At 39.6% G+C, this 25,736-nt stretch overlaps 1 protein-coding gene across 1 annotated transcript in view; it reads left to right on the forward strand.

Annotated features, from left to right (window-relative positions):
• The first annotated feature begins 3,163 nt into the window (after window positions 1–3,163).
• LOC138592251 (bromodomain adjacent to zinc finger domain protein 2B) overlaps window positions 3,164–25,736 on the forward strand; it is a 47,320-nt gene continuing 24,747 nt past the window's right edge. The window contains exons 1-2 of the mRNA XM_069662981.1: window positions 3,164–3,290; window positions 8,919–8,961. The gene's annotated coding sequence lies outside the window, so the exon portion shown is untranslated. The remainder of the gene's footprint in view (window positions 3,291–8,918; window positions 8,962–25,736) is intronic.

The raw sequence follows: 25,736 nt of genomic DNA on the forward strand, positions 1-25,736 counted from the left end.
ACTGTAACTTAAGTGCTTTATTCTGTTACATCACTCGGACCGTATTTCCTCTTTAACAGGGGTGTATGGATTTTATTATCACAGAGGGGCTGTTGTCTCATCACAATGGCTGTGATGGACTATTTTCCCTCAAATAATAGCGATTAAAGCATTCGCACATCTGCCACACCACAGCTTGAAGCAGGAAGAGGTCTAACTCACCCAGAGTGACTGATTAAAATGGACATTGGTATGCATGGATAAGATATGACGTACAGGGGCGTGACAGATGGAGTTATAAGACAAATTATATGTTGATTAAAACAATACAGACAACTTCACAATGTTAAAGCTATAAATACACAATAAACAGCAGCGACTCTGGCCATTGTGTGAATACAACTCTTTCCTGTCTTTCCGGTTTCACCACAATCACATGCTTTTATTTCCTCAGGATTTCAAAATAATATCCCTTATTTTTGGAAAAGCTCGTCCTCTATTCATTTCCTGTGAAAGGTGTCTGCATACAGAAGTGTTCAGCATCTGTTTCCCGCGTCCTGGAAGCCTTATGTTTCTCCCCCATTTATCTATATTTAGACATACTACAATTAACAAAGGAAAACAAAGGCCACTACTTAGATGATGCTCCCTTACAGGCCAATGTATTTCATGTTGAGAGGATTTAATGGTCACTTTTTCATAATAAGGCTTAAAGTAATCCTAATTAACTTACAATTTAAATGGGTAAAAGAAAAATAATTTTATACTGTATTAATTTAGCATTCCCTGCTCTAAAATATGCCGCTTCAGTACTGTGAGAATATTCGGTGTGACTCTCAATACAGGCTTACATTTTTAATATCTGACAACGCACATGATGTGGCAGATGTTGAGGAATTGGAAACATTGTGTCAGAGCCTCAAGTTTAAAACAGCCTTAATACACACAAACCAAACAACACCACACACACACACCTACCTGATGCAAATGGATGCAAACTTAAGCGATGAAAGCACCCAGTTCTGAGCTCACGCTCTGTGCCATTTCCTAAATCAAATACATGTGAAGTGCTGGAAGGCTTTAGTGTTAAAGGGATCAGAGCATTGTGTGCTGACATGATTAAAATCTGTACAATTAAATATGTCACCCCCCCCCAAAAAAAAAAATCAATGACAGGGAGTCCAACTCCTGTGCCTGGGGGGTACACTGAGCTTTCTGAGGACTGATAGAAAAATAATAATTAAAAAATAAAAGCAGCATCTTAATTTGTTTTCCATCAGTCCCCAGAGAGATCATCTTTGCTGTGTCTTTGGTATCTCATTATACTTTCTAATCAAGACGCTTTAAAAATCCCTTTAAAGGGGACAGACTGTTTGCCCTTCCCCCAGCATGCTGCGGCATTGCAGCCATCGACTGCGACTTATTATGTTACAAATGTCCAAGGTAGGCTGACATTTTGATGTACAATGTGAAAAACACAGCCCGGGAAAAGGCTTTTTAAAGTGACGCTGCTCTGATCTCTCCCATTGCTCAATGTCTCTAATGAAGATTGTCCATCAAATTAAAAACCCAGGTATCCCGTGGCTCGGCTGATGAATTTATCAAATCATTTTCCCCTCTCTCACCATGTGTGTTTATCCAGCCGGGCGTGTGTTTCACTCAATCCAGGCGGTCAGGAGCTCCTGTGGGTTGGAGGAAAATCAATGAGCACAAGGGAAGGTGAGCAAGCAAATAAAGCTGTTTTAAATTACAAATGCTGATCAAGGACTTTTTTTTTAAAACCACATCTTTAATTCAAAACAGGCCTTTGTGCCTTAAATACTGTTTCCAATTAGCTCAACTTCCTGCACAGAGTTCTGTAGCAAAGGGTGTAGTGCCATGAATTGAAATCCACTCCATCACCCTGAACACTAACACATCCTCTTCTTTCAAAAAAGGATGGTGCAACATACTGTAACTCATATATCTCATTACCTTGATTCTAACCTACCACAAAAATGTTGTTCTCACTCTACATCAATAAATTACAAAGCTATATATAATGTGGGATATGCAAATGCTGGATCTATACTGCATCTGCATTGTATCTGTTCACATCAGCAGTACATTTTCAGATCGGGACAATGTTTTAACTACACTGCATTGTTGCAAATGTTTGTTGTTGAGTTTAACAGTAAAATGCAGATTGCTTGGTTGCTTGAGAATCACTAAGGCAGATGAGTGTCCTTTTCCCACTGGAGTCACTTTATTGGATGAAAGGGATGTACTGCATTACTTAATAAACTCTAACCATCGCCAAAACATGAACACCTTGTTAATAGTGCGTAGATTAATACAGATTGTCTCGTTAAGGCCAATATATTAACTTCTCTGTGGCAGTTACAATAAATATTGCCCAAGAATTCCAGTTTATCCAGTCCTCTGGATTTACCAGCACATTAAGGTAATTTTTACCTTTTTCTTATTGATTAGTTTCCCCATTTTTATGTAAATATAGGCACAATATAGGCATCACTTTTCGTTGTTTTTCTTGTGAGATTGTGTTGGTTGAATCTGTTTGGGTGTGTCTTTTTTTTTTTGCAATGCTGACATTCAAATTTTGCTTGTGGAACAATAAGACTGAATAAACTGTTAAATACCAACTAAAGCAACATCTAATCTTCAGCAAAGACATTTTGTCACTCAGTTTTACTTATATATACACTACACTACCCTATATGTTCATCCCAAAGGCAGAGAAACTTGCATCTTTTGGGGATGAATCACACAAAAAAGTGTGCAATATAATATAAATATGACAAACACGTAACTAATTAAACTGACACTTATGCATCATTATGTTTGTAAAGGACTTTATACACTATCATACGTTTATGTAGCTAGATTTGACAATGTCTGCATCACCATTTAATGTATGGTAGCCTATAAGGTCATGTTTAATGTTATTTTTGCATTTAGAGGCCATACGCTGTATCACGTTTTCTGTATATCTCTCAGATATGATACAGTATGTTGGGAGTTTAAGCACTTATCTTGCTGGTTGCAGTTTTGAGAACAAAAGTTTGCATTGTAGAAGCCTTGAGCTGACGTCACTTCTCTTGAGTTGCTCGGAGTGAAACGGAGGAGAGTCTGTTCAATCTGCGATTAGAGACCAACACATTCAGTCACACTCCCACCCCGGACTCTATCACTTGACCAATTCTCCATTCATCTCTTCTTACACCCCCAAAACAACGTAAAACTGGGAAATACATTAATAGTATTTTCTCTGTTTCACTATTTAAAGGGATACACCGAATTTCGACGATAAGGTGAGTTTAATTGTTCGTGTTTTGCCTTCGAGAGTTTGCGACCTGAGCTCGTAACGTCCTACTCTCTAACGTTTGTTCAGTTATGCGTTATTTCACTAACGTCGCGCAAGCTAACGGCTAAGCTAACCGTCTTTTGCTAAACCGGTAGCATCCTTTTCCGACACTTGCCTCATTGAAGCGTTATCCGCTCCGGGAGTTCAACACGGCGAAAAAAACAAATAAAAAGTTCATGACAAAGTAGATACAGCATTTTAGGATGTTTTTAATGTAAACTTTGTTGGGAATATAGCTGTTGAAGTGTTGAAGTTGTAACTTGGTCAGGAAAAGAGTGTTGTCATCTAAGAGTAACTATGTAACCATGTCACCGGTTACTTGGCACAGACAGGCAGGCAGCGCTGTTCAGTCTCGTTACCTCACAGCGTGGATCTCCTCTTTGTTGCCAGCTGGGTCACTCCGCGGATCCACCGTATATCTGAAAATACTAATGTACGGATGATTAAAATAAACATGTACATACGTTAGTTTGTCTTATTATGTCGTGTTTAGCTTTACCTCTCTTGCAGCATGTTAAAAGTAGTGTCTGTGCTCCGATGTGATTGATTGTTTTTTTTTTTTGTAGCTTCGTTCGACAATTAGTCATTACATTTACACACAACTGGATGTAATACAGGTTAATGTCTCAGCTTCTTCATCTTTCCTAACATGAAATTATTTGTTATCAGTGCTAAAGCCGGGGGGCAGCCTGCTACTCGTCTCCCCCCTCTGTCTTGTGTTTGTGTTGCTTCCTGGTAAAGGAGAGCGCAGCTAATGCTGCAGCTGCGGTCTGAGCGAAAATTTACCCTTTGAGATTATGACAATACCCTCCATTTTTCTGCTTTCATATCAACAACAAGGCAATCGCCATCTTGAGGTATTTAAATTAGCACCGGTCTATTTAAACGGCGCTAATCTGTAACAAAGTTATGAAACTTTGGAGCAGAAGACATCTGAATGATGCATCTTAGATTTCAGCTGGATTGTAATTGAAAGCAGTATTTTAATGACAGTAATTTGATTGGTTTTGGAGTGGTATGGAGTTTGATTTATAGTGGTAAGATTTTATAACAGATTCTGTGTGTTATAGCCTACAACCCTTTCATTTTATATATAAAGCTTAGCCCTAAAAATGCAGTTTTTGAACTCTATAATCTGGATGCACAACCTAGGCCTAACTACAAAGCAGAAATCAGGATATTTGAGCAATGCCCTGATTTCTTCCCTGTACACTTCGTATGTTTTGATGCTTAGCAACTCAAAATCTCAAGAAAGCTTCAAAATAATTTGAATGACATTGTACCTATTTTCGTCAATTCCTGGCAGAAACAAAGATACAGAGACCACAGGAAAAAGTATGTGTTGCAAAGTGCAAGATAACATCTACAACTGCAATTCTGCAGTTACAACTTAATGCACATTCAATTGATAAAGATCACATTAACATACATCAGTTTTTCATATCTGTTAAAGCTGGAGATGATTATTACTCCCAATTTGATCTTCAATTTCTCAGATTTTATATTTTCCTCAAATTCTTAATGAGATTTTTTCACTCCAAATGAACTTTTATTTGGCCCTTTGAAACTTTGTAAAAACAGCAACAACCACCCGTTTTGTACAGGAGCCTGTTGGGCACATTGATTTGTGGTTATAAAGCTCATGGTGCAAAAATAACTTGTCTCATTTAGCGTGTTTTGGCAGGCCTCTTTTGTTTGCAGCACAATGTCGTGATTTGACTACACAGATATAATTGATAGTAATGAACCAGTGTGCACCCTTTGCACGCAGCTTTACGTAAAATGGCTGTAAAACACGATTTCCGGCAAAGTCCATCATTTAAATGGCTTCAGTAGCCAAGGCAGCGAGATAAATCAGATCACAGCCTTGATGTGTTATGCATGCATCCAGTAACTGCCAATGAATCAAAACACAGGTAGAAGGTCACTAAATTTGCCTCATATTTATTCACAGCACATGTCCTTGAAAAGCTCTGCAGGGAGAACAATGTTGAAGTGCTGTGTGCTAGGATTCCAATAATTTATGTTAATATTATAACATTGGAAATCAGAAGAGTCAGCAGCTTGGCATTTGAATGTTAAAAATACTGAAGGTTTTGTTCTGCAGGCTGGAAATGTAAATGTAGCTCACTGTTTCTGACTGATTTTAAAGGGCACTTTACATGTTAGCAGCTGAATTAAAAAGTAAAACAAAACAGTAGAGCTATACTAGGTGTTGTAGAATATAAGGCATCTAATTTCACTTATATTTTACCAACATACCGACCTTCATTCAGTCATTCAAATACACCCACTAGTAAGAGTTTTGTGCATGAGCTTCAGACCTATAGCAGTGTAAACCCAGTAGTCTAATATCCAGTGTCCTCTTTTACCTTTGGTCTTTTCAGGATCAAAGCAACAGAAAAAAAAAAGAGGCAGGACTCCTAATAATTCTGTTTTCACCCATTTTCGCCCTGTCTCTTCCACTCTTACCCTTTCCACGAGTTTGCACTCATTAATCAAAGGTGCCGCTCTCCCGCTGAGGCCTGAGCAGGTTCATCAATTTGGCAGCCGGCTTGCTGTAAGGAACTGTGCCCAGGCTCTTAACACACAAGCATAAATAAATCTATGGTCTTTATATGCAAGGCCTGAAGGTTAATACTGTATAATTCAATGCACCCTCTTTGTCTGTTGTGATTGATGTTTTTAAACATGTAAGGCTTGACGGGAGTCCCTTTTTGTAGGTCAGTGTTGACACTTTATGATTGGGTGAGCTCGGGGGGGGAGAGCGGCACGAGGGAGGTGGATTATTAGGAATATGTCAGGGAGATTACTCTTTTTCACTCATCTTTCTGGTCTATTTTCTCTTCCGCCTGGAGATGCATGTCGCAGTGCTTTATTTGAACCAATGATGTTTCGGAGATTGAAGTCTCCCCGCTGCGTTAATGGAGCAGATGTTTAAAACGCTATAGTGGTCTGGTGTGCGTGTTTGGCTGTTTAGTATTTATTTGCATCCTTTGCTGCAGGAAGTGCAGCTCAGTTAGGAATGCATAATTTGACTTATACAAACCTTTGTCCAGTTTCTCCCCCTCTCACACAAAGGCTGTGCCTCAGCATCCCCCTTTTTATTGATCCTCATGCATTTAAAATCTGGTCACTGCTGCCACAAACACTTCCCACTTGAGCTGTGCGAGGCAGTGCTGCAGCCACATATCCAAATATTACACTTTCAATCAACATCGTCTGGCTCTATAAGTGACCGGAGGAAAAAACAATCCACCAATCCAGAGTTTTGGGATCAGCGAAGGCCAAAATCTAGTGAATCCAATCAACTGAATTCTGTCCTCACCAATATGAGACATTGCACAGGCAGTAAGTGCATCCATTTTTGCATGCCATAAGAGATTTGCAAATGTCTTAAGACAAAGTTGCAGACCGCTGAATTTATGATCTTTGAAGACACTCCTTATATTCATTAATTATACCCCCCAGTGTTTTTAATGGGTGGTTAAAAAATGATCTATAGCTTTGGCAATGATCTCTATACGGATCTGCTCACAAACGAAGAAAAGCTATGATGCTGCAAACGCAATGTTCACTCCCTCGAATCATGTAACACGAGTACAATCAAGGATACTGTGTAGCTCATGGCTTAGTAAACAGCTCTGTGTGTATGGACGCTCTTGCCATTATCTGTTTCCTAAATGATGACACGGAGCCACATAGATGGAGTAACCTGAGGAGGCTCAGTCTTGTAGTGGTTCAAAGACTTTGCAACAAGTGATTATCTGAAACTAGACGGTGACCTTTTGAGTCTTGATGTACATTCATGTGTAGGAGACAGTAATCCCTTTTGCACTGGGATTCACACTAAGATGAGACACAGACGGAAGTGTAAGGTGACGTGCATGATGACGCTGAACATTGTTGTGACTAGTGATGTGAGAGCACAAAGGCCATGCTTGGTAGTAATGAGAGATCCAGTGTTTACTGTCCATATTTAGAGCTGAGTGAGAGGAACTAGTAACTAGCCTACATGTGAAAGGTGTAAGATGCAGGTGTGTTAATTTGATCCAGAGCCTCTTTGCTTTTTGTGAGCTTTTTTTTTTCCTGTCGAGACATTTTTAAAAGGGTCAATTTTGGACTGCCAGGTCATTTAGACAGGAAGTAAGCTTTAAGTGAAGGCCATCTGCCCTGTTAAGAGTTTTTGATCATCAACTAACCTAGTTTTGCGAATAAGTTGCCACTACCCTACTCACTATGTTATGTTGTGTTAAATATATAAAACATAAACATAACAGTTAATGGTAATAGACAGGTAGTTTTGAGACAGGATATGAGAGCTAAATTGTTGATCCAAAGTAAGCGTATGTTAATTTTTGTAGTTTGGTTAAATTAGAAAGCCAAAACCCTGCACTCTGACCACCTTCTGTTCTTGATTAACTAGGTTTATGTCCTCACACCTTTATCAGGTAAAATTTAGTGACAAGTGTCTGACAGCATGCAGGACTTTTTCTTGTCCTTGCAGTAATGGATACGCCGATTAATGTTTGTTTGTCTTTAGTAAATGACTTTTATTTTACTTTGAATTGAATTGAATTTAGTATAAAAACCTGAAGCGAATCCTTTTACTACAGCTAGTTGTGTGATTTGGTCTCAGTTACTTCAATTAACAATTTTAGATATTCAGAGCTGATTTCGTACCAAGAAAAATAAAACCTCTTCTCTAACATTCTTTCATTACTCAGTGAATTAAACCTTTAATTTTTGTCAATTAGGATGGAAGCTTACTCCTTTGATACCATTAGTTGGCTTGCGGCCATTTTTAAACTATGAGGATAACATAACAGCTGTTTAAAATCACCCAAAGGGCACAGTTGTTATAGAGGGTGGGTATACAGAGAATGTGTAGGGGAAAACTGGATTGTTATCCAGTATGATAAATTAACATACTAATGTCAAGTGATAATACAGCAGATAAGAACCCTTAGATATTGTTCTCGATACACCTCAATGGTGAGGCTCGATAAAGACACCGTATACTTGTGATGTATGACGTCTTGAAAGGGTTAATTGATTCAGAATTCATTCAAAGGTTGAAGCTTGTTTAGGCTCCATTTCCTTTCTCTCCAACATAATGAACCCAGATGTTAAAGCAAATTTTGTATAGATGTGGCGGCTGGTTTGCTGTGCCTTTATGTGTTCTTTACTTGCGCAAAGAAATGTCCTTCTACCTAAAGCTGGTTTTTGAGTGTTTTTCATTTGATTTTGAAAGTAAAACATATTTTTACATAGTTTTCTAAGGTCATTGGATTTCTGAAAGATCAAAATGTTGGCTCCACATCTACCGCCGTTATACCTTAGACTGTAATCCAATTTCTCCCAAGTGTTTTTGTCAGGTCCCACTGCCCTGTGTTGTCTCTCAGAGCCAGAGTTTGATTTTCTGCTGATGTTTACGATGGATAACTCCTCTCCCCATAGGCCCATATTACCATTTTTATTTCATTTCCATGGAGCTTTCAGATAGGAACAATGCTGAATGAGTAAATCGATACATTCGAGCAATAAATCTGACTGTCTTTGTCTCCTGTTTCAGGTGCAGGGCCGTGATGTCACAGAACTGAGGACGCTCTCATACAGTAAGTGTTTGGTCACATCAGCTACCCATCATCCATCTCTGCCATTATGCGCTCTGAAGTGCCTCTTTTGATTTTTGTGTTGGAAAAACCAGTTTGCTTTTTTAAATTAGAAAGAGTAACTCTTGAATGGAAAGCAGGACTAAGCGGACCACCTCATTTTAAAGTAGTATTTGGATATAGGATTAGAGTTTTCCAATTAGGTTGAGATTGAACAAAGTCCTCCTTTATGAAATTAGTTTGTGCTGCATTACACTTTGCTCTCATTTTGTGTGTATCTAATTAATTCCTGTCTTTCTTAGAATAAGGCTTCAGAACATATTTAAATCTCTTGGGGGAGCAAGGAAAACTTTTTTAACTATGGGGTATATTAGGATAAATTACTTTGGGGTTGGAGCTATTGTTGGCTTTGTTTGAGACTTTAATTTGGGCTACTACACACATGCCCATGTTTCATGGCTGCTATTAAAATTGGAATTCTTGCCCCAAGACAGAGGTGATGATGGGTAAATCAAATTTTGTTCCCTTCAGCCTGAGTTTCACTCTATCAGAGAGTGTGACATGTGGTTTTTCTCTGACTGCGGTACTTGGCGCTAAATTATGACTTAATTTGCAGACCTGCAAGTGCACTCAATCTTTCTCTGTTGTACATTCTCCATAGTGGAGTATTGCTGAAATATATTTATCTTGAAACTGTTGCACTTGTCAAAATGGAAAAAAATATGATATGATTTAAAAAAATATATATAAATCATTAATGTTATTTCTCACAATATATAATTTGGTAATGCTGCCACTTTGTAGAGTATCCTGTAAATGATGGAAGCCTAAGGAAACCAGAGGGTTCATTAGTTGAACTTTATTACACAGCTGTGTGAAATACTTGATTCTGATTACGGCATTCTGAGGTCTGCTATTTCTCGATAACAGGCCGTTGTTATGAAGAACAGACCGTTGCTAGGGATGCGGTTCTAGTCACACAATCTGGAGGGCTAACTGTAATCATATCAATCTGCAAAAAGAAAAGAGACGAGAACAGCGGAGAGAAAGAAATTAGACAGAGATCTACAACACTGAAGACGGCACATGAAGTAAACATTAAACAGAACACAGTGTGGGATACAGCGGTGTTTAAAGATAGTGAATGGTAAAGAAAATGTCAACAGACTCTGACAGTGACGAGACAGAAAACCTCTATCAGGTGCTGCACTGATTCCTGCGGTCTCCTGTCTTACTTCACCATCAGTGGCAATGTTTCCATTTAATGTGAGTAATATTAGCTCAGACTTAATTTTTTTTTTTCTTTTACCGTGATTTTGACTTGTTGTCTAATCTGATATTGTTCAGTTATCAATTCAGTTACTGTTTGTGAGGTGATGAGTACTCACATTTACCTTTGGGGTTAAATCCTTTCAGTGCGTCTTCTCCCTCCTCTGACTCTTCCTAAAGGTGAGCTGGACTGCTCACTAAACCTTTATGAAGCAAAGAATGCTGAAGTTTAGCCATAAAATTTATGACATATACATGGCCACCTCCTGATGGTAGAGAAAAGGTCTCCCTGTTTATGTAAGTGACCCTGGAAAGAGACAGGTCATCTGCTGCAGAAAGCTGAGTTGAAATAGCAATGGCAAAATGAGCCTCGCCACAGGATTCCCATCATCTCTAAACCCGAGCGCTCTCTTTCTGCTGTGTGTAGTGGAAGCCCTCAAGGATTTATTATGGCAGTTATGAGTAACCTTCAGTTTACCTGCAGGGCCTAACAGTAAGTTTCAGAAACAGCTGCCAGGTTGGCGAGTTATAGCCAGTCATTGCTTTCGGTTGCCAGAAGCTGACACAACGGTTCCTGTGCAGTTATTTCACAGTCCTGATATGGCACTCTTAGGACCATTAAACACATATTTTATTAATGAATGGAAAATAATGGGTTCAGGGTTTGTATATATATCTCCCTTTGTCATACACAGTCTCCCTAAGACACAAGACTCTGCTAACTCATGGCACGCATCATCACGGCTATGATTATCCATCTACGACCGAATCACAGCCGTGATGATATTCAGTATAACATCACGGCCTTGAGTGTGATATTGCTTTTATACAACAGTAACGCAAGCGGCAAATAGTTGTAAAAAGTAATAGCCTAATCAACAACAGATTATTTGTTCCATCAACTCAACTAGTTCCACAACATAACTTCCCTTTTGTTGCCAAGCAACCCAAACATTGTCCTGCACTCTGTGTCTACAGGTTACCACAGATCAGCTGTTTTTAATCATTTATTTTTTAATCATTATCTGTTTGTTTTCATTTATCATCAACCAGTGTAATAAAAGTCTGCTGTGTGATTCAGAGGTACCAGCTTGATTAATGTAGACATACACGGTCTGTAACGTTAATTAACAGTATTCAGAACATGTGGCTGTGGCGGAGTGATACACAATTAATATTGTCAGGATATGTCAGGCCCTGATTTGCTTCCTGGTTGGATTTTCTTTGGTGAAAGTTTAGTTATCTTCCTAGCTACTGTCCAAATTTGGACAAAACAGTTACTGCTGAGCTTTGACAAATAGGAAAATCCTCCCTCTGTTGATGAAGATGAAAAGGTAAAAGAAGAATAGAAGAAGTTCTTACCTGTTTTCCTGAATTGTTCCAAATCAAATCCACCAAAAGAGGCAGAATGAACATGTACAGAGAGACCTGGATTAACTTTAATCAAGCAAAAAGTTCACTTACTTCAGTGAGCATCACGTGCAGGCAGCTGCTTCACAGTGAAAGCCAGGCTGGTATTCTTCTCTGCACCACTTCAACACAATGGAGATCCAGAGCACACAAAGGGCATGTCTGGATCCACACAAAGCAGCCATGCTTGTTTTCTGAAGCATTGTTGAGGGAGACAAAGTGATGCCACAAAATGTTCCTTCCAACATGAGACTACTCATTTACAATGCCATTGTAATACACTCATATGGTTACTGGATTAGATTTTACTGGATTCGCTTTAACTTTATTTAAATATGTGAATTATTTCTACAATTTACAGCTTAATTATTTGAGCAGTTTCCTGAGTTTTGGGTTGGTATGAAGGGTGTTATTCATTGCTTCCAGTTACATTATTGAGTAGTTGTCATTTGGTATCGAAATTAGTGCTCTTTGTACTGGTAGCATAATTTTCCGAACGGTTTCCGGTCTTAAATGAGAGGGAGGAAAGTTTTATAGACTGGTGAGTGTTTTATATGCTTCATCGCTTTCTGTGTTCTGTATGTATGTAACAGAGAGAGAGGCTGAGTTATGACGCTTCCCTCCCTTCTTATTTAAAATATTTATGTCCTACAGTTAATAGTGTAGCTTTACAGAATAGGCTGTTATTTGTGACTGCCAAAGGAGCGAGCAGATAGCAGTGTCTATGTACTATGATGTTGTAGTACAGTATCAGAACTCACTCTTCTTTGTGCTTGCCAAATTTTCCTCCCCCAGGGGAACAGAAATACGTGCGGGAAGGATAAAGTAAAATGATGAAAGCACTCTGTCAATGATAAATCAAAGACTGTAAGAATGATGCAACTATGAGATGTATTAGAAGGAAGGATACTGCATCGACATGAGGTGTGATGAATACAGAGCATTATTTAACTTCAAAGAATCAAAGCAATGTACAGTGTGTGCATTATGTGTTTCTGTATGGTACTAATAAGGAAGCATCATGTTGAATTATGAGGTTAATGATCTTTACACAAGTTATATAGAAATCCTGCATCCTCTCAGATCAAACCAATCAGATGTCATGTTTTCCTGGTTCCATATTGTCTCTGTTAGCTGTAGTCATTAGGCTTTTTACGGTCAGTCCTGTGTAGTTTGTGGTGTTATAGTGAATCACGGAAATGGTTTGATGGTGATTGTTCACATGTCTTAACCACATCTGCTAAATGAACTTTAAGAAGGCATGACTTTATGGGTAGAGGCAGACACAGAGGGACTACATTGATGGTAGCAGTAGCAGTAGCATTGAGTGGGTTTTCCTACTCTTGATTTGCAGAAAGGCAACAAATTAGTGTTTTCTTGGGTATTTTGTAGATTGGTTGGAAGTTGGAAATGTGCATGTTGGGGTACAGATGCTGCAGTCCTCGACGCACTGATCGCGGGTTAGTCTGTGATCATTAGGTGCATGTCATACCCCACTCTCTCCTCATTTCCTGTCTCTTTTCAGCTGTCCTATAAATAAAGGCAAAAGCCAAAAATATAATGTTAAAAAAAGAAAAGAAAATGTGTATCTTTAAAGAATGTAATAAGACCCCTCTAGCAGCACTAAAATAGTTTGATTCCTGAATAAATCATTAAATTGACTCATTTCTTTAGTCTCTCTGCTTTGTGAAGCATCAATCTGCTGTACTTTCCTCACTTCCTGGTGAAGAGCAAACCAACCCAGGAGTGTCATATAGTTGTGTGACTTATACAGAGGATAGTTTGTTGTCAGTAAAATGCTTTGTGCCTCTCCTCTGAGGTGAAAGGTCAAACAGGGCCTGGTTTAGGGAGAACACTGAGATGGTCTACTGGGGAGTGCAAGAGTGCAGGCCTGCAAGGCGTCTCTGAGGTGTGCAGATGGCATCAAGGAAAATTGAATTTTCTTTGGTGTTCATGGCCAGCTGTCTGCTGTTCCTTCTTTACTGTTTGCATTAAGTCTTCTTTTGATGACAGGGTTTTTTTTCTGACTTTATCAGCAACACTGTGCATCAAAAAGGAAAGATCCTGCAGTGTGTCTTGGAAAAGGCTTTCAAAGTATGTCATCATTTTCATTTGTTTGCAGGCTTGATTTTAAGATTTGTTCTATTTTAGTGTAAACCAGAAACACTGATACAGTGCTGCTGCTAGATACCAAAAACATTGTAAATGCTAATAAAATTCTTACCCCTCTCGAACAGCATAAATGCCACTTAACCGGATGAGAGTTTTGTTGGCAGCCAACGTTCGCACAGAGGATCTGTGGTGTCAGCGCTCAGACGGGCGTAGAGGTGACACCAAGGTGAGCGCTGCGCTGCAGAATGGTTGAAAATCATTGATATTCTGACTCGGAGGCTGCAAATGGCTCGGTGGCAGATGGAGTCTTTGTCAGGGAAGAAAAATGGCAGCTCGGGAGCATCAACGCCATTTTCCCTATCAGCTCTGCTGGCGGGCGGTGACCTTCTGCCGCTCACAGACATCCCCGAGCACATGATCAATTATCTCACTTCCATTGTTTACGGAGCTTATGGAAAAGGATTTAAATGTCAGTTTTTTAGAGGGGGATTGCATGTGCAATAATGAAGCTGGTGTTTGTTGTTAAAGCATAATGAGAAGGTACATTATAGTTTGTGAACAAGCAAGTTTGTACCTTTTTAAACACAGTGAAAAATAAATCACTGTAGTAGTTTAGAAACCAATACCTGGCAGATGTTAAGCTCCATTTATTTCATGTTATTACAGAATAATTGGAATTGATTTGACTTAGTTGCACCGGTTCTTTAGACAACACTGATGATGGAAGAGGCTTCTTTGGAGTATAGATCTATCACAAGGCTGGAATTTGTAGTTTTCATTAATATTGTTTGACTCAAAATAAAGGTGAGAATGTTTATGCAAATAATATTAATTTGGTAATGGCTTGTCTCATTACACAGATAACACGAGCACACACAATAACTGCGCTGTGCAGTCATTATTTCTGGCTGTAAACAAATCTCAGTCAGAGTAACACGTTGAATAAACCGCAGGAAAAATGAGGCAAATTAACAAACGGTGCAAAAAGCAAATGACATTGAGACCTCAGTTTAATATGTATGCATTTCAGCTTGATGGTTGATTTCATTAGCAAATCTCATTGTTATGCGTTGACTGTCCTCCTGCAGTAAAATGAATATTGTATTCATGTAGTGTAAATATTCAGGAGGAAACATTCAGATTTGAGTGTGGCATCCTTCAGAAGAAGTGAAGTGGTGTCTTTCTACCCCGGCTATTCATTGTAGTGATGCATATCCAAACATATTAATATTATACATATTATGGTATAGTTTTTAATGTTTAATTAACATTAAATATAAATGTCTATATTATTTTCTCACTGGTAGTATCCTGATTGTCAGGTGTGTGGTGTTTAGCATTAGCATTTAGCCATACACATGCTTATAAAAAATCGGCTGGTCACTTTGGGCTTTAACCACTTACGTTCCAGCTCTTCTCGCCATTTAAATAATTAACAGCATGTTGCAGAGTTTACAACATGAGTGCTGCAAAAGTCAGATTTGAAGTATTAAATGCCGCGCCCTCTCCCCTTAAGATCATTGTGATTTATGGCGCTTCCCATACGAGCCAGTTGTTTTTCTGTCTGTAAGGAGGACGATATTAGGCTGCCATGCCATGCACCTTTCCTCACCTCTTTCAGGCCTGGCTGCACACAGCTTTCAGGGGACAGTGCTTTTTTCCAGTTTCAGTAACGGGACGTGTGTGAAGAATTTTCCATTTGGAAGGCTCTGTGTGTGTTACACCATCCTCATACAGCTATACAGCGCGCAATGACAGCATTAGCGAGGACAGATGCTGCTTCTCATTCGACTTACAGGTGCTAACCTACTGCCAGGAATGAGGCGCCTGCTCTACCAACTGAGCTAAACCAGCACCCAGCACACAACTTCTCAATAATGTTTCATACATCCCTGTTTAGATTAGTCAGGAGGACTTTCTCTACTGAACTGTCAAAATCAAAGAAATTCCAATCCCCATCGTCCAAACTAATAGTAAACCAATAGTAGTACTTTTTCTACATATTTATAGTTTGTGTCATTCAATTCAACCCCACACTTCTAACTCCTATCCTAAGTTGGTACACCCATACAGGGACTTTTTTTGGAAAGGGACTTTGGTCGACAAATGCAACTGGAGCTAGGTTTTGCTCAAAATGCACAGTTCCTCAGTTCCACAGAAAGTTGTTATATCATCTAATATTATTAAATTAAATACTTATAGGCCTCAAAAATCATTCAGACACAGGCACATCTGTGCAGAAGTTGTGAACCAAAAGCATGTTCAGTGCACAGCCTATATTCTCTGTTATACGCATGTCAAATTAACCTGATTTGTACTGCCCTACAAAGGCTAACTTCGAAGACACTGAAACTGAGAAAAATGGCTTTAAAGTTTTTCGAATGTCCAGCCAAATGTGTTGTAGTTGGAATAGTAATAATGCAATTATTAGATAGGTATTCATAGAGTAATTCTTATGCCTAAAAACCATGATCAATGATTTGATCTAAGACCCCAAAAATGCACAAAAATTGTAGTTACTGCGTTCTGCCTTCTTTATTGCCTTAAATAGCTATATAGGTAATGCAAATGCAAAAGTGCAGGAACTATAATTTCTGTCTAATCTTTTTTTTAGTATGAGGAAAAATGTTTTAATTTCTTACTATATTCAAATTGTTAAAGTTGTTAAGTATTATTTAGTTGAAATAGTCACTAGATTACTTCATTAGCATCATCCTAATACCCATGTTCATCATTTCACACAATGAATGAATGAACGCCTGTGCACTGGCTTGTATTAAATAAGATTTTATATTAAGACAGCATATTTGACAATCACATCATCTATTTAAGAAGACAGTTCATACAAGCATTGCAGAAAAAAGAATGTAAATCAAAGCAAAACGGTGTCAATGCCAATTTATGCAACTAGCAGAGCGCCGTTACTACATGTACTGCGGTTTGCCTTCGGTTTTGGTTGGATTTTGTAGTTACTGCAATTTTTACACCCTTTTTTTGAAGAACAGAACAAGATTGAACCAGGAAATTTTGTCACAAGACAGAACAGATATCCAAAGGTTTAATTTCAGCCATAACTCGATTTTGACCAAAATCGTATTACTGCGGTTAGCCTTTGTAGGGAAGTGTAGTTTTATGAGGTGAAGCCAACCCTGTGGCCTTTGCTGTGCCCATATTTGACACTGGTGCAATGACATTTCACATCTTTAAAAAAAGTCTTAATTATCATTGTGGTGCATTTGAGTGGTCAGTGTTGTCCAGTACCATATAAACATCTTAACTACTATATAATCCTGCAGGGTACACAATGTCTGAGGTTGTGCAAGCAGGTGATGGAAATCTTCATTTAGCAGCAGAGAAGAAGCTCTTTTTGTGAAGATGGCTCAGAGGCAGACAGGAAATTAGTTATTTTCCCCGCACATTCATCAAAATAAAAATAGTCTGATGAGTTTCCCAAGTGACTCTCCCACATCTATTGAAGCCACAGCTGCATGTACGGTGCGCTTAGTATTAACTCTCCAATGGATTTCAGGTGTTTTTGAGCACTATTAATATAAGCCTTTTTTTCATCTCAAAGCGCATTGTCCTGTGTTATATCCCACAAGAATTAGCATATTTAGAATAATGAAATGCCCTATTTAATTTTATAACCTTCACCCATTACTTTCCTAATACAATGATGTGAAACAAAGCTACATCCCAAAGCCTGGAACAAAGACTGTGGATGGAAAAAGTGTTAGATGTTTTCCTTTGACACTTCAGTCTCTGATAACCTCTGATTTAATGACGAACAGAGGCAGAATGTCAACAGGGACTGTGTGCCAAACTGTTCAGTCTGTGGCTCTTGTGCAGCCTGTGCACAGATAACAGGCTTTTATTTTGAAGGTGACATGCAGAATTGCCATTGTATTATGGAATAAATTGCATGTGTCAGCCTAAAATGTGCAGCCATACGAAAAAAAAATTGGTTTGACATATATTCATCTTCATGTCATAAGTTAGCACACCACCAGTTTAAACCAGAGTATACCAGAGTTTTTCCTTCACTCATCTTCTTTTCTGTTTGTGGTCAAGTATGAGGTTGCTACAGCAGGAAATGTAGCAATAGGCTTGTAGTGGTTTTATTTTACTGTTGAGAAAAACACATCTAGAAATCAGACTGAGCTGTCGACAATACAAAACTGTGCAGAAGTGTTTTTTTTGGGTTGGACCTTCCTCTTTAGAGATGGGACGTTCAACGCTTTTTAGTAACCCGAGTTTGTGTGAGTCACTCACTAAAGAGAGTTGGGTTTTCGAGTCACTCGAGTCAGCAGTTACCCAGAGATTGAATCCCCCACTGGCCCAAGCGCCCATAGAGCATGCGCACTAGTGACTTCCGATCGGGCTAACTTCTGGTTCAGCCCTACGCTTAATGGAGATTCAATTTAATTGATTGTGCAGCTTTCTAGACCTAAATGTTTTTGGATCTAATTGATCAATTTCTGATAGTGAAGTGAGTCGTTTTGCCAGGTTTGTGGTGCTCGTTTTCCCATGATTGTGTGCCATGCCGTGTTGGGGGAGCGGATACTGCCTAAGTAAATGAGTGATTCGTGTAACTCGTCGGGCGCTGGACTGTGGGAGCGAGTTGAAACAAGCACCAAAGTGGTTGTTCTTCTCACAGGGTTAGGATTATACGGGGGTCTCACCTCAAATTCGCAGTTTGCAGTGCCCAGTAGCGGGTAGGAGGAGTGAGGCTGTGAACGAGTTAGTGATTCCCGAGTCAGTAAAAAGAGTCATTCTTTTCGAACAATTGACTCATGACTCGCACATCACTATTCCTGTTACTTTTCTATGTTTTTGCAAAGCAGGACTTCCTTAATCTTCTGTACTACTGCGTAGTCTTATGGTCAGTAATGGGTTAGTCAGTTAAAAGGAGCAGCAGATAAGCTCACTGCAGAATTGCACATATTATGTTGCCGTGCTTCTATCACTGTATCATATTTCTTAACCGTTAATGCACCATCCTGTAGAGAGTGGTGACAGTCCTTTATGTGTCAAGAGATTGCTATGGTGAGATAGTTTGGCTGTAACTGGTGTACAGAGCCAATGTGTAAGAGCTCCTCATGCAATACAAAGCTGATGCAGGAGCTCAGCTATTAAATTGTGTCCTTCTTTTGGCAGCCTGTTATTACCTAGTTGTAAGGACGCAGTGTAAATTTCAGAGGTTAACTTAACTTACCTTTTCTATACCGTTGACCTTCGTTAAGGACGTTCAGTGTGTGCACAGGTGTTTGTTTGAATGTAACCAGCATGCTCTGCGCCAATAAAGCAGTGGACATATGGACACTGTGTGACTAATGCTTTGAAAGGGACACTCGGGATCTGTTTTATTGCTTCATTTGGCACACTGCAGTCCCACTTCCCATTACGGTTGCCATGTGATTTATGTTGTACTCTTTGGAGAATGAGAGAGAGGCGCTGGGAGTGAAAAAAAGGCGTGATAGCGATGTTTACCTTGATCCTGGCTGCCTTTTATTTCATCTTGGAGGCTGACGGTGGGTTAAAAGCCCCTTTAGGCCTCGTGCTTTGCTGTTTATAAATGCTGTTTCTTTTATCATCTAAAGCATGTGGATGTTATTGAGACTGCAGTGTCGAGCCTTAAAGAATGACCAAACCTTTCAACTCACTGTCTGTGTCATATATCCAAAATGACACCGTAAGACTTCACCACATCATCCTCCAACTGAAGAACAGATACTATACTGTGGTACTGTCAAAATCCACCAAATACCCTCCTCTCCTCAGTTTGTCTCAGATGCAAATAAGCCATAATCATAATGTCACAAGGATGTCTGCGTCTTCTTGTACTGTTGAATCTAAAATAGGTGAAGGTGTCTTTTTTCTGCGGTGCATGTGCAGAATGAGAGATAACCTCTGCAGCAGCATCCTGCTCTCGTCTTTAATTTGTCGCCATGCTTCCTGTCAGATGATTGCACCTGATTAGTATTCAGATGTGTTTTCTGTTTACATGCAAATGCACACCTTTTTCACAACCCAATATTAAGCTGATTCCCTTTTTTTCCTCTCCAATACTTAACTGAATGTCTGGGTTGTGTTCTGGAAAGGGTGCGAAACAAAATCATTAGAAGTACCTCGTGGAAATTGTCCTAATTTGGGTGCAAAGATTTCACAAATTTAGCATCCCTATTTTATGCCCTACTGAGCAATATTATTTTCCTCACCCTTCATCACCAGAAACTAATACTCATTATAATGATGCCTTTAGCAAATGACGATCAACGAATGCTGCAAGAGTAAACGAGGAGGGTGTAATGACAATAATTATGTTATGTTTATGTATCTCAAACAAGTTGTCTTATCATCTCCTACCTTTAGAAGTCACTCTAACTTCTAGGAACAGGCTGCATATTTTGTCATGGACAGGTTATTTAGTATTAAATGTAATATTCAGCTATAACAGCAGCATCCTGGGGATAGCATCCTCCCTGTACCACCTGCATTATCTAAGCCAACAACAGATTAATAGCAGCTGATTGGGAGATGCATGAAATTACCTGTCCTCTCCTTTCTCCCCACCCCCTCTCTTCCCTCTTCTCTGTATGCGTCTAATTAAAAACTGCAGGCTGAGCATCACAATTTATAGCTAATGCTTGCTGCTGATGGGGCGCTACTAGTAGGCAGGAGCTCTAAGAACGTGTTCATGATGGATGTCAGTCTGTGCAGAACATGTACGTCTCCTGTTTCCCAGGCACCACGTCCCACCCCCAGATCACTCCTGGTGAATATGATCCACACGCAAACTGTGCTAACACCGCTGTGAAGGACGAATGCATTTCCTGAAGCATTTGTCATACTGAGGCCTCGCATCATTCATCAGGATCATTTGCCTCCATAACCGCTAACCTTCCCTCTGTAATCATGGTAGCATTCGATGGAAGTCGATGAACAGTCTCACTAAAAGATGGATGAGACCTGAAGAATAATGATAGAGAATGCCTACGCTTTGTGTTTTGCTGACAATCCTCAAGAGCAAAATATGGATTATTATCCTCCTGGTGTTATGAGCACAGGTGGATCTCTTTGCATTCATGCATAGGAGGTCAAAGATGCGATTACGCTGATGGTAGTGGAAGGCTTTGCTGTGTGTTTAGTGACAGTAGCGGGACCCGTTCTGTATCAGCATCACAGTGGCTCTCCAGTGTAACCAACACTGCTTTGCCATCTGCCACCCAACTTGGTAGTCAGGGGTGTCGATAAGCTGCTCTAAAGACTCCTTATTTACTACCTGCGTCCAATAGCTTCATGTGAATTTCTCCATCCTTCAATGACAATTACCCTTACCCACAGTCATGCACAGGAAGCACGTGGTTTCTCCCAGTATGGTCATAAAAAAGCGGCCCTCACTGCAAAGAGCAAACATGAGATGAATGGTTAATGTGCCCTTAATGCAGAGGGCGGATTGTGTAGCATTGTAAACACAGTAGTAAGCATTAGGTGGCCTTGATAATACCACAATAAGTAGTGCTTGTTTGTTACTGTAGTTTTGCCCCTGATGCAGGTCAGTGAAGCTTCCTCTGTTAGCGGGCGGGACGGGTCAGACAGAACACTTCATCATTGTCCAGGTAGAGTAGGAGTCAGGGCCAGGATCTTACTATCACAAGACATGGGCAGACTGAAGAACTGATTGAAAATCATAGGAGCATGGTATTTCAACTGAACTGTGGGTGCACGACTGAACCTGCAACTATCCTCAACGACCCGGCACACTCCATCCTCTACGCATCTGACCGTGTGAAAGCCTGCTCCACAGTCATCCTGCACATCTTGTACTTAACATCACTTTATTTCCTCACATCGAGACAGTCACCTAGGCCAAACCGTGAGTGGCGTTGCTGTGTTTTCATCCCAGCAGATTGAATTAATTTGATTGTGTTTAGCGGGATGATGGACACCAGCGGTGATTTGTGAGGTTTGGGAGACTGCAGCTGGTGTCAAAGCAGCCATGTATAGAATCAATCAAGGAGATGTTGATAATGAGGAGGAGGATTTAACTGTGTGATGTAATGCTAATTAGTAGACCACCAGGAGCATGGTAATTATAGAAGGAACTTTAGACCACTCTTTATTTTCATCTCTTCACTTTCATCACAGATTGGCAAAGAACAGATAGAGGACCTTTGAGTGATGCAGCTCTCTTTGATACACTGCCTCTTCCCTCCATTAGCTAAAAGGAGCCTGTGTTTGTTGTCTGAATACTGCTGATACACGATGGCAACCCTGGGACTGGATTAGCATTGTTAGCATTAGCCATCGGTAATTGTGCAAGATGATAACATGGTAAAGAAGGAACAAAGATGGGAAAAGAAAAGCTTTGGTACACACTAAACATAACATCACTGCTATAAAGCTACAACATACACAGACAGAAAATGCAGCTGTTTTAATTATATATTCTCAAATGTATATGTTTACTTAATTTCTGAGTAAAGCCAAAACTGTTCTTTTGTAGAGTTTTATTATTTAGGACTACAATGACATTGATGCCATTCTCATAACTTTACTGCAAATAAGAAGCTCCAGCTAGTAGCAGATTAGCCTAGCTTAGTGTAAAGCGAGGAAACGGCTCACCTGGCTCTGTCTAAAGATAAGACAATCAGCCTGCAAACAACTCTTCAACTCACAAACTGACATGGGAAATCTTGCACCATGCATTGCTCAGGTTTGTAAAAATATTTTGTAACTTCCTGACAGATCCAGGCGAGCTGGTATCCCCTGTTTCCTAACGATAACTCCGCAGTGGTAAGTCAGTTAAAGAAATTGTAGATCATGAATCGATCATTGTCTGCAGAAATCCACATTTCCAAAGAGAGTGCCGGCCTTTTTAAAGATCAAAATAGATATCAGATACAAGTAAGGGGGCAGAAAGGGGCCAAAAAGGAAACTAAGTGCACTTTATCTGCGTAGCTTTGAGGCCTAATGTATGATTTCTGTGTTGCTGTGTTGTATCCAGGGCAACATGTCGGCTTAGTATGATGGCTTTGCCTCTTCACAGCAGGGAGTTCCTGTGTTTGATCCAGGGCTTAGTCTCTTTGGTCTTTGATTGGTCTTCATGTACTTGCACGTGTCTGCTGTTTAGTTACCCTTTGCAAATACATTACAGACACATGCAAATATGTCTGATGAAGCATTCTTCTACCAAATACACAAATGCATGCTGGGATAGGCTCAAGCTATCCGTGACTAAGTGCATCCCGGCTGCCCGATCCGTTCTGCACATGTGCAGAAGTCAGCGCATGTGCAGATTTGAACCTGTTTTATGACACTGCCCCGATTTGTTTCATGCATGCGTCACCTGCCTCGAGAGAGTTGTGTTGGCGGTCAAATTGATTAGAGAGTAAGAATTGTCTGTTTTTATTTGTTAATAAATAGTAAATCTGGCGAAATTAGTCTTGATTGCTTTCATTTAAAGTGCACAACATACCGTACACTGAAAATACACCATGAAATGTTGCTTGGTTGTCGAGAGAGTTTCTTGGTTGTCTAGAAAGTATCATTTCAAGGTGTGTTTTCAGATCTAAAAACACACACAACTCCAGAGCTGTGTATTCATATCAGATGACAGCTTACTTATGTATGATCTATGGGTGACGGGGCTCTTTGACACAGTGATAGTAGGGCCCCAGAACAGGAAAGTCCATCACAAATGTCTGTATTGATCACCATGTAATTTTAGTACATCTTTTAACAATCAATGTCAATAATAGAAGAGCATTCGTGCAACCTTTCTGTGCTTTTATGTTGGCTAATAACGGCCACGTACTGTTATTTGTATTGTATTAGTGTATTTGTCTAATATTGTGTTGTTAATAATGTTAAAAAAAACCAAATCGCTGCTGTCAAATGTTCACACACGCGAGGTACAAATCGGGCAGGAATAAGTATGCGCATGTGCAGAGCGGATCAGGCAGCCGGGACAGATCGAAGCATATCTTCCCAAGCTAGTTTAGCTGTACAAGCTAGTTTGCATGTCCAAAATATGTGCAGAATTTGTATTATTTATACCATGTATACGCAAAAACCAGAGAAAAATCAAACCCTACACAGAAATGTGGATATGCTTTCATTCAGTCACATTGAGACCTAAGGCCAAAGGAGACATTGTTAGTGCTAAGGTTAGAGGTATTCTTCACTATAACAGCTGCAAAGTGATTCTACTATTGCTAAGATTGTTTATGTAAGTAGCAGCCTTTGTTTTTACTGATTGATGACGTTTTTGTGCTTTGTCTCATTTGAATGTCACTCTATCAATGATTTGTTTTCCTGTTGAGAGATCTTTTTACTCAGGGATGACGAGCTTCCTTATGCTTGTGTTTTGAGTCATATATGTGAATGTCACCGAGAGTCAGAGTCATTTGTTCTCTAACCCAGTCTATTAATAGGCCTCTCCAGTATATTATCATGGGTGAGACGTCTGCACTGTGTCTTTGTCACACCCAATGACTGTATATAAAGATGGACTAGGCGTCTCCATCTGCTCCCATTGTACGAAATTGATGCCAAAATAGCCCCTGTGATAGGCGCTGCCATCTTGCCATGGTGACGTCATATGGAGCCAGAGACTGCGCAGTAGAGATCGGCGAGTGAAGCGGCCGTAGCCACTTCCGCTAACCCAAACACACACTTAACTTACCGATAGAACAACAAGGATCTCGCACGCCGGCGTGTTTAACAGCAGAATAGCTTCTCTGTGTTGGTCTGAGGTTAACGTTCACAGGTATGGAAACTTCAATGACTGTAGTGATTGTTTTAGTTACGTCTCCACCCGCGGATCGTCCTCCGCTCTGCTCACCTGGAACTGATCGGCTGCAGGAGCCGTTTTTTTCAACAGAGCTGTCAATCATCATTTTGACAGCATCAAATAACTACTTAAAAATAAACATCAGATTACACTTGGACGTAAATCAGCATGATAATAACTAGCTATAATGACAGAAACCATGTTTGAGAAAAATTTATTTGACGTCTATTTTGTTTTTATAGTTTGACTCATGTCCAATCTGTTAACATGGAGGAGGCGGGCTTTATGACCTATACTGCAGCCAGTCAGCAGGGGGCACACAAAATGTTTTGGCTTCACTTTTAGGGAGCTGTCAGGTCGTACATCTTTTTATACAGTCTATGGTCACACCACATGCTAACATTAGCTCAATATGGTGTAAATGCATCCATCAAATGATTTTAGATTGTTCATGGGTTCAATTCAAGCTTATTTGCTTATTAAACCCCATTTTAATATCCAATTAGTTCAGGGTGAGCTTTGTAAATGCTGCAATGTTTTTATCTCCACAGTAGATTGGCTTTTTTCTAATATGTTTTACTTGTTTGAAATACTAGATTTGACAAATGAAGTCAAGTATAGTCTTTCATTAATTGAAAATGCTAGTTTAATTATACAGTATAAGAATGACACTGCAGGAGATCATGTATTCAGCATGATGCTGTCAAATGTAAACAGAAATTAACACTATATTTGATTGGGCAGATTAAGCGACATATTTAACCTTCCATCCAAACATTTTATTCCATGTCTACAGATCCATAATTGATGCACACATAAGGTTTTTGATGTGAATTATAATACTGACATGTTAGAGTGACAGGTGTTTGTTATGGTCTTTTTTTTAATGGTGCATTATACATATAAAATATAAAAGCACATTTTCTTCTTTGTCCTGCACACACTCACACTACCTCAGGAAATCAGTGGCCTTTCCAGTGAGGCATGTCTGCAGCTTTCATGTCATTTACGTCTCATCAGTGCTGCTCCTGGTGAGGGATGATACTTGATATTCAGAGGCGAGCTTTGTCTCCTCAAATTAATCAGCTGCTCCTGTTTTTCTTGTGCAGAGGAGAATCACCAGGGAGATCGAGGAATTGTTGCTGTAATGTATGATACTCTAACAAAGTCGGGCTGTAAAACAACAATCTGG

This window comes from Semicossyphus pulcher, unplaced genomic scaffold (assembly GCF_022749685.1).
Source record: "Semicossyphus pulcher isolate SPU_LCO1_2020_fin unplaced genomic scaffold, fSemPul1.0.p SCAF_15, whole genome shotgun sequence".
NCBI classification, from domain to species: Eukaryota; Metazoa; Chordata; class Actinopteri; order Labriformes; family Labridae; genus Semicossyphus; species Semicossyphus pulcher.